The sequence below is a fragment of the Cryptomeria japonica genome, chromosome 10 (assembly GCF_030272615.1).
Source record: "Cryptomeria japonica chromosome 10, Sugi_1.0, whole genome shotgun sequence".
Lineage (NCBI taxonomy): Eukaryota > Viridiplantae > Streptophyta > Pinopsida > Cupressales > Cupressaceae > Cryptomeria > Cryptomeria japonica.
In genome coordinates, this window is record NC_081414.1 from 576422502 (window position 1) to 576433010 (window position 10509).

General features: G+C 37.5%; 1 pseudogene; it reads left to right on the forward strand.

Moving 5' to 3' along the window:
- Positions 1 to 1762: 1762 nt before the first annotated feature.
- On the forward strand, positions 1763 to 10283 carry LOC131042769 (1-aminocyclopropane-1-carboxylate synthase 8-like; annotated as a pseudogene).
- Positions 10284 to 10509: the final 226 nt, after the last annotated feature.

The window sequence follows — 10509 nt, forward strand, 5'->3', positions numbered from 1 at the left end:
TAATATTGTGTCGTGATTGTTTCGCAAAGTTCAGAGTTTGATGTATAGGATTCTTAGGAGACATGTGACTTGTCACGAGGTGACGGTGCAGACTTTTAGGATATGATAAACGACCATAGAGGGGAGGAGTATTCCTTCTTCAATGATTTGAAATCTATCATTTATAGCAAGTATGTGTGAAGATCCGTAGTGTCAAAAGTGAAGTGACTTAGCATTTAAAGCATGCTCCAGTGCAATTATTTCAAAGTAAGGTCACACGAACGAAGAGTAATGAAGACAGTTTTTGGTAATGATGGGTAAGATTTTCTCGGCTTGAAAAATAAGTATTTGTCACATTGAGATTATCATTTTCTTTGGAAAGTTTTGAGAAGAAGTTTTTGGAGTGGGAGAAACAGATTGTGATAGGGATTTGCAGATGTTAGAGGAAGGTATGTTCAACAACTTTCTCAATTGTTGCAGTTTGCTTTAAAAGATCTGGGTATTTTGTTAGTTGTTTGTTTCCATTTTCCCTTTCCTTCTTTGCCTAGGGTAATTGGGAAAAATCATGAGCTAAGCATGAGGCCTACTTTGCCCAAATTAGTGAACTCGTCTTCCCTTGTAATCTCTTTACCGAAATTAGGTGACACAACATTAGTTCAACTGGATTTAGATGTTTTTCTAGAAAGAGTAAGGAACCCAGCCACAAATCCTATGATGAGAGATATTGCAGAGAGCGGATTATTAGAAGTAGCCACATTTTCCACTGCTACTCCTTGCCCTGAATTAGTTTTAGAATGTATGAATCATTATGACAAGGGTAATAGATGCATAAGGAAAAACAATGGCGAGGTTTTGTTATCCATTGATAGACAACTGCAAGAACTTCTTACAACTTTCAACAATGAATTTACTGTTACTCCTTCGTAATATATGACATGACATAACACATCATTCTACAAATCTAGAACAAGGAACATTCTCTAACTCTGTGCATACATAACGGATAGACTAGCTGGAAATGAAATTGACAGGACGAGGGATACATTCAACTTCTAACCTTATCAATCAAACTTTTGAATCCATTAGTTCCCCAGCAGAGTTGCTATTTTTGTTGTTCACCAAAAGTGATAAACCCAAGTACACCTGCAATCCTTCTATGAAATGGCCAATTTCAGTTTATGAAACACATCAGGGCTTGGACAACATAACATAGGACGCTAATTGATCCTCCTGCACTTTAGGTTCTGCTAGACCTAGGGGGGACACCCTTTTGATGCATTAAATACAATGATTGCAGACATATAACTACATCAACAATAAGCAGATAGATCATTCGACAGACTCACCAAATTTAGAAACACATTACAAATTGGCTAAATCTGTATAAACCACAAATGAAAAGGAGCTTGAAATGAAAGGACATAACCCCTAAACACAAAGGGAAATACATTTGTCTTTAATTGTTAATCTAAAACTATCCTCAAATCTGCAAGACCAGTGGCTTGTTCATTGGGCAACAAAGTCACAAACAAAATTGCAAATGTAAATCATAGATTGCAAGTTTGTTTTCCTTAAACAAGATATTCATGCATCAATACCTTATACTAATGCATTATTTGATTCATTCACAAAATTATCAGATCTGGATACATATTTCATCATTTATGACTGACTACAAAATTTAAAACCTTCATTGAAGGATACCTACAAACAGCCACAACAATCTCCTTGAAATTGACAAATTTCATCCTCTTTAAGGATTCAATTCATGACAATGAAATACATGCCTAGAGACAATACTGTGTGGAATTTACTCATGCTTGACACAAGTAAGACCTGCAACTAGAAAACATCTCCAAGACTGCAATGCTATCTCTGTACCCTGAAACAAACCAAAGAATTTTACATATTTGGGTCAAGAATTTCAGAAAATGGAAGCCATGAAAACTGGAGCCCTTCCTCACAGAATTGTGGAACCCTTGCAATGAGAAGAAAATTGGAATAAGAAGGAAGAGGGAAAAAATTAGGTTTCATCAGAACAAGCCAAGTGTCCCCTTTCTCCAACCAAATTTCACTTCCTTCATCTTTCCTATGTAAACTACTCCCAAAATATCCAAAATTTGTTGAAACAAACTTCATAACTGCATTTCTTATCTCGAGAGCTTTTCGGCAATATATAATACTTCATATTTTGGCCAAAAATAAGCCTCTGGGCGAATTAATCAATTTGTGTCTCCAATCATTTAAATTTTTGAATTCTTGACATAGTTTCAACTATATAATTAACTTGATTTTAACTTTGATTTTTGGCCTTCTTACTGGCCTGATGCCCTGCCACGTGGCGATCTCTTATTCGTCGATGGGATCCACTGGGCACCATATTGGATGACACCTCATCCATCCGCCATTTGTCTGCTTGCTTGTCGGCCACATCATCGCCACATCACTGCCACCTAGACTTGCCACCTGGATTTCGCCATTTCGCAATGGCTAACGTTCGGGCATCTTCAGCTTGCAAGATCACGCGAGCCGTTGGATCTCTCGAACCTGCTGGGTCTTTAATCATCGCTGAGATTTTCGCCATTTCGCAGACCTTAACCGGCAAGCATCTTCCTTTCGCAAAGTTGCTCTGACCGCTGGATCTGCCAAAGCTGCATGGTCTTTAACTCCTCATTTTCGCTGCATTTTCGGCTAGAGCTTTTCGCCATTTTGCAGCCCTTAACTGACGAGCATCTTCGGCCTACAAAATCGCACGCACCGTCGGATCGTCTTGAAATTGCTCACCGGTTAAGCTGCCCTTTGTTTACAAAATTCACCTGTCTGCCTCGAGATCCGTGCCTACGTGGGGTCCACCTGTCACCACGTAGTCAGCCCCCGCGGGAAGCACGCTCGCACATGTGGGGTCCGCCTTGGGCACCCATCAGACATCGTCCATCAAAAGCCCAGTGGCTTTCACATTATACTTGTGTAGAGTATTAATTTTAAACATCAAAAAATCCTATTTCCCAGTGAATGTGGGATAAAGCGTTTCGCCCAGAAATGCATTTCCAAGGTTTTGCATGAGAGTTTTAATGGCACCATTCTTTTGCCAAGGAGTTTGAAACCTTTAGAAACTTCAACGCAGAAGGGAGAACTAGTTTCATTGCCAGGTGCATCTGCTTTAAAACATTGGGACTCTCCAAACTCCACGCAGCTATAGCTTTACACCATTTAATGGAATTCGCTTGAATTTTAAATGCCCACTCCATTACCTACGTGGAGGATACCATGCCATACATTTATTGTTTGCATTTACATTGAAGACCCCTTTTAAGAACCTACCCTCATACCAGACACCACGATAGGGAACATTACATTAAGCCTAACAAATCTGCTAATGGAAATTGCATTGAAAACTCCTTTTAAGGCTCCCACCTCCATTCCATGCAAGAGTTGCATTTGAAAACTTTTATGCCCCTTCCAAGAACCATGTAGGAGGAGAAGATGCTGGCAGTTTCAATGCATTTGTTTCTGCTCAACCACGTGAGAGGGGGGAAGACTACACTGTTGCATTTGCTTGAAATGTTTGTTGCTTCTCTCCAGCTATCACGTCCACCTTGGAATTTTTCTGCAGCTCCTTCTCCAATCTCCATATAGAAGCCTTGGAGGTCCTCTGCAGCCCCGTCTACATACCACATGAACTACTAGGAGGATGCTCTGGGAGGGCATGTGAGGGAGGAGCTACTGCATTTTGCATTATTCCATGTTTCAATGCCCTTTTCACCAGTCACATGGGAGGGGGGTTTCCATTGCTATGTTTCTTTTTTTTTTGAAATTTCTGCATTGCCAATTCATTTGGGTAAGTTTATCTAAGGTTTCATTCTGCCACTGCCACCACGTGAACTTTGTGTTTCATGTTCCATGTGAGAGAGGGGGGGTGCTAATTGCATTTTGTTGGAGGTCTCTGCATCTGCTACAACATTTCATGTGAAGAGGATGTTAGCAAAGTCACAAAATTTGGCTTTGAGCTGCCAAGGCATTTGCCAAAACTCTAATGGCCACGCCTTCCAATCCTTACATCCATATGTAATGTATGAGACCCATATTGATCGAGACACTAGCTTGTGCTTCCAAAATTGAACCCAGTGATACATTGGCTGCAAATCCTTCACCAATTTTAAGAATGTAGTGCTCTGGTGTGAGGCCAAAATTGTCCCCAATTGTAAGGGAAATAGTTAGCATGCTCGACATTTTGTCACAATAGTTTCCTCCCTCCTGGTTTTACTTTATACATAAATCATATAAACATATAGTTTAAGATATCAATTTAAATCTTGATTCAAAAACCTCAAGAAACTAGAAGTCAGGTCGGGCCCCAGAGAGGGTCCCACTAAAAAAATTTTCGTTTCCATTCAACTGACCTCTGAAATGCTTCATGAAACTCAAACATACCTCTGGAAATGATTGGCACCATTTTCGGATCATAAAATTGAATTTTACAACTTTCAGGCACTTATGCCACATTTTCACATTTAATCGCGAAGACGTATTTTTCAAGCCGGTCAAAACATCTTTCTGGACCTCGCCGTCTAACAGGGATGTACTCTGATATACAAGGATGAACTCTGCCAAGCGGTTTTTAAAGATGAATCACGAGAAAAGAGATATTAAATGGTGAAAATGACCAACTGCCTTTGTCGTCACTGCGGACCTGATGAAGTCAATGTTCTGGCAACACATGATGCCTTTCTCAAAAATACCAAACGACCTCCGTAGACCCTCGAATTTGAAACACAAGTACCTTGAAGTATACATTAAATCTTTGGATTCTCAGTTCGACCAAAAGTCTGACTGGGTGCAAATGGTGCGCTCATGAAAATGGCTACATTAACTGATATAGCACTGAAAGTACGGATCACTGAAAACGATGGCTCAATAGACCCTTTTGAAAACCGATCAAATAGATTGACAGAGGCTTGAAATTTGAAACATTACTCATCATTTATACCAAAAATAGACCGGAGGAAACATTCTGGCATAACACTAAGTGAGGCAAATTTTACACTTGTGCGAAACAGGGCTCCGACTAGGTGCTGAAAAAGGGACTTGTCAAAACATTCAAACTGCAAACGGTTCGAGCTTGGTAAACTGAGCAAATGGATTCATGAAGACTTGAAATTTTGCATGCTGACTCACATTTATACATACAATTCAACCCATTTTTAAATTCTTCATGAAGATCAACAGGGCAAAGGATACAAACACCCAAAGTAGGCTACTCAATAAAATCTGCATTTGTGCCTAAAATGCACTTTCAGCTCACCCCTCGAAATGGGTACGTGGTAAAATTATCCAAAATGAATTCTAAAAGTTGCACATCACTACATAGGCTAAATGAAAGGTGTAGAACATGTTTCCCAAGCATTACCCCCTGAAAATCAACTGGCTCCATTTTGCCCTCTCTCTAACTAGGCCATTCAAACTGACTCATTTGGAAATGCAAAGCAAAATTTTTGAATTGGGCCTCAAAACTTGACTCAAATTTAATGAGCCACAACAGTCTATAGATAGTTCATTCCCATTTGTAGAGGTCTACATGATATTTTGACTATGAATGAGACCTGGTATTAAGGATATTATTCAGTTGTTTGTGTTATTCGGTATTCTGGTTTGTGCTTCGTATTGCTCTGAAATTGTAATATCTTTTGTTGCGGATGTGTGGGATGTTTTCTGGACGTTTATGTGTGTCCTCAGTATGATTGGTTTAAGATTTTGAAATACACAAGCTACGAATATTTTAGGTTGACAGTCAGTTATGATGGTGTTCTTGAGCTCCAGTAGAAAGATGATGATAATTCTTGTGATCCGAGTTGTTGCATTTATTGTAGTGCAATTCACGTTGCTTGTGAATATCTATAGATCATGTTCTATGCGTATTGGTGGTCCACATTGATTACTATGCACGTTATTGAAGATTTTATTTGTACGGTGATGCTCTTCGTGTTATGCGACATTGTTGATATTGTAGCGTGTTGCAGATGATCTAGGTGTAATTGTTGGAGGTGTTGCATGTTTGCGGTATTGATTTGGGTCTAGACGATACCTTAGTCGACACTGTTTTGGTCCACATGTATTGGTGTAGCGTGTGAGGTTATTATTTTGTAATTTGTGTTGAGGGTTTAGCCGACCTATATTTCATGGGTTGATGACTTGTATAAATAAATGTAATAATCATGTGATATTTATGTCTCTGATCTTTGAGAGTGTGTATGATCAAGTTGTATGTGTGAACAAGTGATTTGATCTTTTGGGAATGTGAAGGGGAGAAGAGAAGTGTTGCAGAGCAGACTGCGAGCTTAACCAGAACTATACTCAGGCATATGGAGATGCTATTTTCACAGTTCATGTAATTTGGATTGTTGTCCAAATGTTTTTGTAAGTCAATGAGACTTCTTGTAAGGTAGTAAGCCTTCCCTAAAGGTTGTAGCCTTTTTGGGTTTCTCATTTGAGTAGTGAGCTCTAGGCAATGTTCTTGAATGCATGTGCATTCCGCATTGCAATATCTCATTAACTTCTAATAGGGTATTATCTCATTGTAGGCAGGTTCTCATTGTGGTTTTTCTCTTAACCGGTTTTTCCATGTCAAAAATCTTGGTGTTATGTGTGTTATTGATGTGGTGTTGTTTCATGATTTAAGTGTTAATTATCTGATCCGATTTGTGCTTTAAGTTGTAGTAAGTTTTTGTGCCAACTGATTCACCCCCACACCCCTTTCCCTCTCAGTTTGTTGCACTGTTGTCAACAGTACTACATATGTTATCTCTAATAATTATGAATAAATCTATATATGAATCACATTTGAGATACAAACCATCCATTCTTTATTTCCATAATCACAAAAATGAGTGATTAATTTAGATATATGGACATGTAGGTGGTTGATAAGCAAAGAAGTCTTATCTCTACTTGGATTAGTCAATACGGTAGTCTTCTCTTTGAAAAAATCTATTGTTTATCATATAAATATAATAAATTTATGTGAAGGGTAGAATAACAAGTAAAGATATTACCTAATAAAAATAAGATCTATAAAAAATCTTAACCAATCAAATTGTTCATAATTGAGTTAAAAAGTAGTTTTCGTTTAAAAATTAAAGCTTAACATAGTAAAAGATAAATAGTTATTTTAGGTGACATAGTGTGATGGTTAAATCACACTGTTGTGATTCTTGCAGTCAATGTTCAAACTCATACATCTATGCAACACCCAAGATGCACCTTTGACTCTATTTATTAATTAATTGAAAATCAGAATACAATATTTTAAGTTTTCAATTAATTAATAAATACAGTCAAAAGTAATATTCTCAAAAGAATGTTATGATTAGAGATGAGATCCTACAAATAGACAATAAAAAAATGAAACAATATTGTCTAAAGACAAATAGTAACAAGGATTTTGTATTTTAAATTGCCCATTGTGAAACGCATGCTCATTTATATGAGTTCTTAGAATAATTCGTTATCTGAAATCAGATAGACTCAAGGAAATACAAAACTTTTAAGAGTTTGATTAGGGGAGAAACTCTGATATATGCTTCTAATTCTAAACTAGAGTGGAAGTCAAATGAACAGCCTGATGCATTTTGAGTGGAGTTAATTTGGAATAAGTAACCTCCATGAAAACTGGGCAGACCAAGGTCGGAACCTCCATGATTCCAGTTGGATACTTTAATGGCGGGCACCCCAATCTAAAGTTTTAACAGTCCATTTTCAGGTCTGCGGTACAACTTGAAATATTTAAAAGAGAAAACGACTGTTCAAAGTTGGACCAGGAGAATGAATTGTATCTACGTGGAAATATAAATTTGAATATGACTCCTGTTTTGATTTGACAAACTCTTTTTGCTTCACAGACATCTGATATCATCTCTGAGCATTTAAAATGCCGTTGACAAATTTAATGTATAATATCCAGGAATTCGATCGATCCATATATTGAAAAATGTTTCACCAAGTATTCAACTTTGAAACGGATAACAGCAGACAATCATGAGAAGATGTATCTACTGATAAACGTACATTTTGGTATAATATGCTCGTTCTTATCTAATTACATGAGGACAATGACTTAAACAACAGACGTGACTGTACTATTACGCATTTGACTAATTGAAATTATAGGGGCGTTTGTGTGAGAAATTTCAATATAACTTGGGAGTTCGAGCCTTCTTGCAGATAAAGATAATTAAGTATTTAGAGGGGAGCTTTATCTGAGAAATTTCAATATACCCTGTGGGTTTCAGATTTCTTTCAGTTAAAATGAAGATGATCATCTGTGAAGAAAACTGCCTTAGTGCAAGTTTTGATGATGTTAATGATAGTGAAACAAGTCTGTCTGATATGGCAACTTGCAGTTTACATGGGGAAGATTCGCCTTACTTTGCTGGGTGGGAGGAGTATCGCAATAATCCATATGATGAAAAGCTCAATCCTTCGGGGGTTATCCAGATGGGCCTTGCAGAGAATACGGTACTCCAAAACACCCTAAATCATGTTTTGTTTATTTTGTGGGCCTTGAATTGAAAAGCTTGTGAATTTGACTGTATAAACATTTTTCTATCAATATAATCATTTGAGACCATATTTTATTATCATTATCAAGATAAAGTATCCTATCACATAAGAATATGCAAATTATTTTCATCTTAAATTAGAATGTTGACGGACATTGGAATGAGTTTGGTTTTTTGAGATAGTTTAATATATTACTTGTCTGTAGTTTATAAGGAAGACTAAGATTGATGCTGAAAATTAGAAAAAATCATCCACTTGCAATAAATTTCGTTTAAAGGTGTGGAAATTTAACACTCATTCTTCTTTGCAGCTCTCATTTGGTGTGATGGAAGACTGGTTGATAAAACACCCAGAGGCAACAATTACTTCCGAACAGAGTTTGGGTTTATTTAAAGACTTGGCACTTTATCAGGATTATCATGGATTATCAGATTATAGAAAGGTGAAAACAAATTTGAAAGATGGGATGGATTTGATTGTCTATGCTTTGAAGTTTCAATGGGTTGACATATAATCTAAGTGATTGTTTTCTTAATGAGTTTTGTGCGCTGTTATTACAGGCTATGGCAAGTTTCATGGAGGCAATGAGAGGAAACAGAGTGAAATTTGATCCTGACAGGATAGTAAATGCTGCTGGATCAACTGCAGCTAACGAGGTGCTAATGTTCTGCCTTGCTGATCCAGGAGATGTCTTCTTAGTACCGTCTCCTTATTACCCTGGGTAAGTTAGGGTTTAGGGTTTATAGATATGAGGATAACCTTATGGAATGAACATTAAAATTCATGAGAAAGAATCTGTTTCATACTATATAGGGTTACTTTTTATGTTGGTTTTTAGTTTTCTTAAGTTATCAACAATTCTTTTCTAAAGTTGTTCTTTTGACTGTAGTTTTGATAGAGATCTGAGGTGGCGCACAGGAGTAGAGATTGAGCCAATTCATTGTTACAGCTCAAACAACTTCCAAATCACCAAATCTGCAGTGGAATCAGCATTCAAGAGAGCCAAAGATCAAAAGAAGCAGGTGAAAGGAATTCTCATAACAAATCCATGCAACCCATTGGGCACAATATCAAGCGCTGACACATTGAAGATGCTGCTTGCTTTTGCAAATAAGAAGAAAATACATTTAGTTTGCGATGAGATTTACTCAGGCTCATTCTTCTCTTCTCCAGAGTTTCACAGCATTGCAGAGATTGTGGCCCAAGAAAATTACTCCCCAGATAATGTGCACATTGTGTATAGTTTATCAAAGGACATGGGTCTTCCAGGCTTCAGAGTTGGGACAATTTATTCCTATAACGATACAGTAGTCATGGCGGCTAGAAGAATGTCAAGTTTCACCATGATTTCAACTAAGACTCAGCATTTATTGTCCACTATGCTTTCAGATCCGGAATTCGTTAATTATTATATAGCTGAGAATAAGAAGAGATTAGAATAAAGGCATAGATTGATTGTTTCAGGATTTGAGCAAGCTGGCATTAAACACTTGGAAGGGAATGCAGGCCTTTTCTGTTGGGTAAACATGAGTCATCTCCTTCCATCAAATGACATAGAGGGGGAGCTGAAACTATGGAAGGGTATTTTATACAAGGCCAAACTGAATATATCTCCCGGGTCTTCATTCAAGTGCATGGAGCCTGGCTGGTTTCGAGTCTGCTTTTCTGAAATGACTATATCCACCATGAAAGTTGCATTGGAGAGACTTCAGAGATTTGTCAAGCAAAACAAAGTCATGACGCATTAACCTTTTGCTAATTGCTATTAAAGTGTTTCTCCAAATCCTATTCTTCCACAAAATATCCACCATGAAGGTTGTGTTGAAAAGAATTCAGAGATTTGTCATTCGACACAATGCCACCCATTAGCCTATTCCTCCACTTCTCAAACAAATTCTGAGGTGGTTATATAAATCCGCCATTTGTTAATTTTTTTTATAGCTTTATACCAATAAAGCTTCTTGTTCGAGCTAA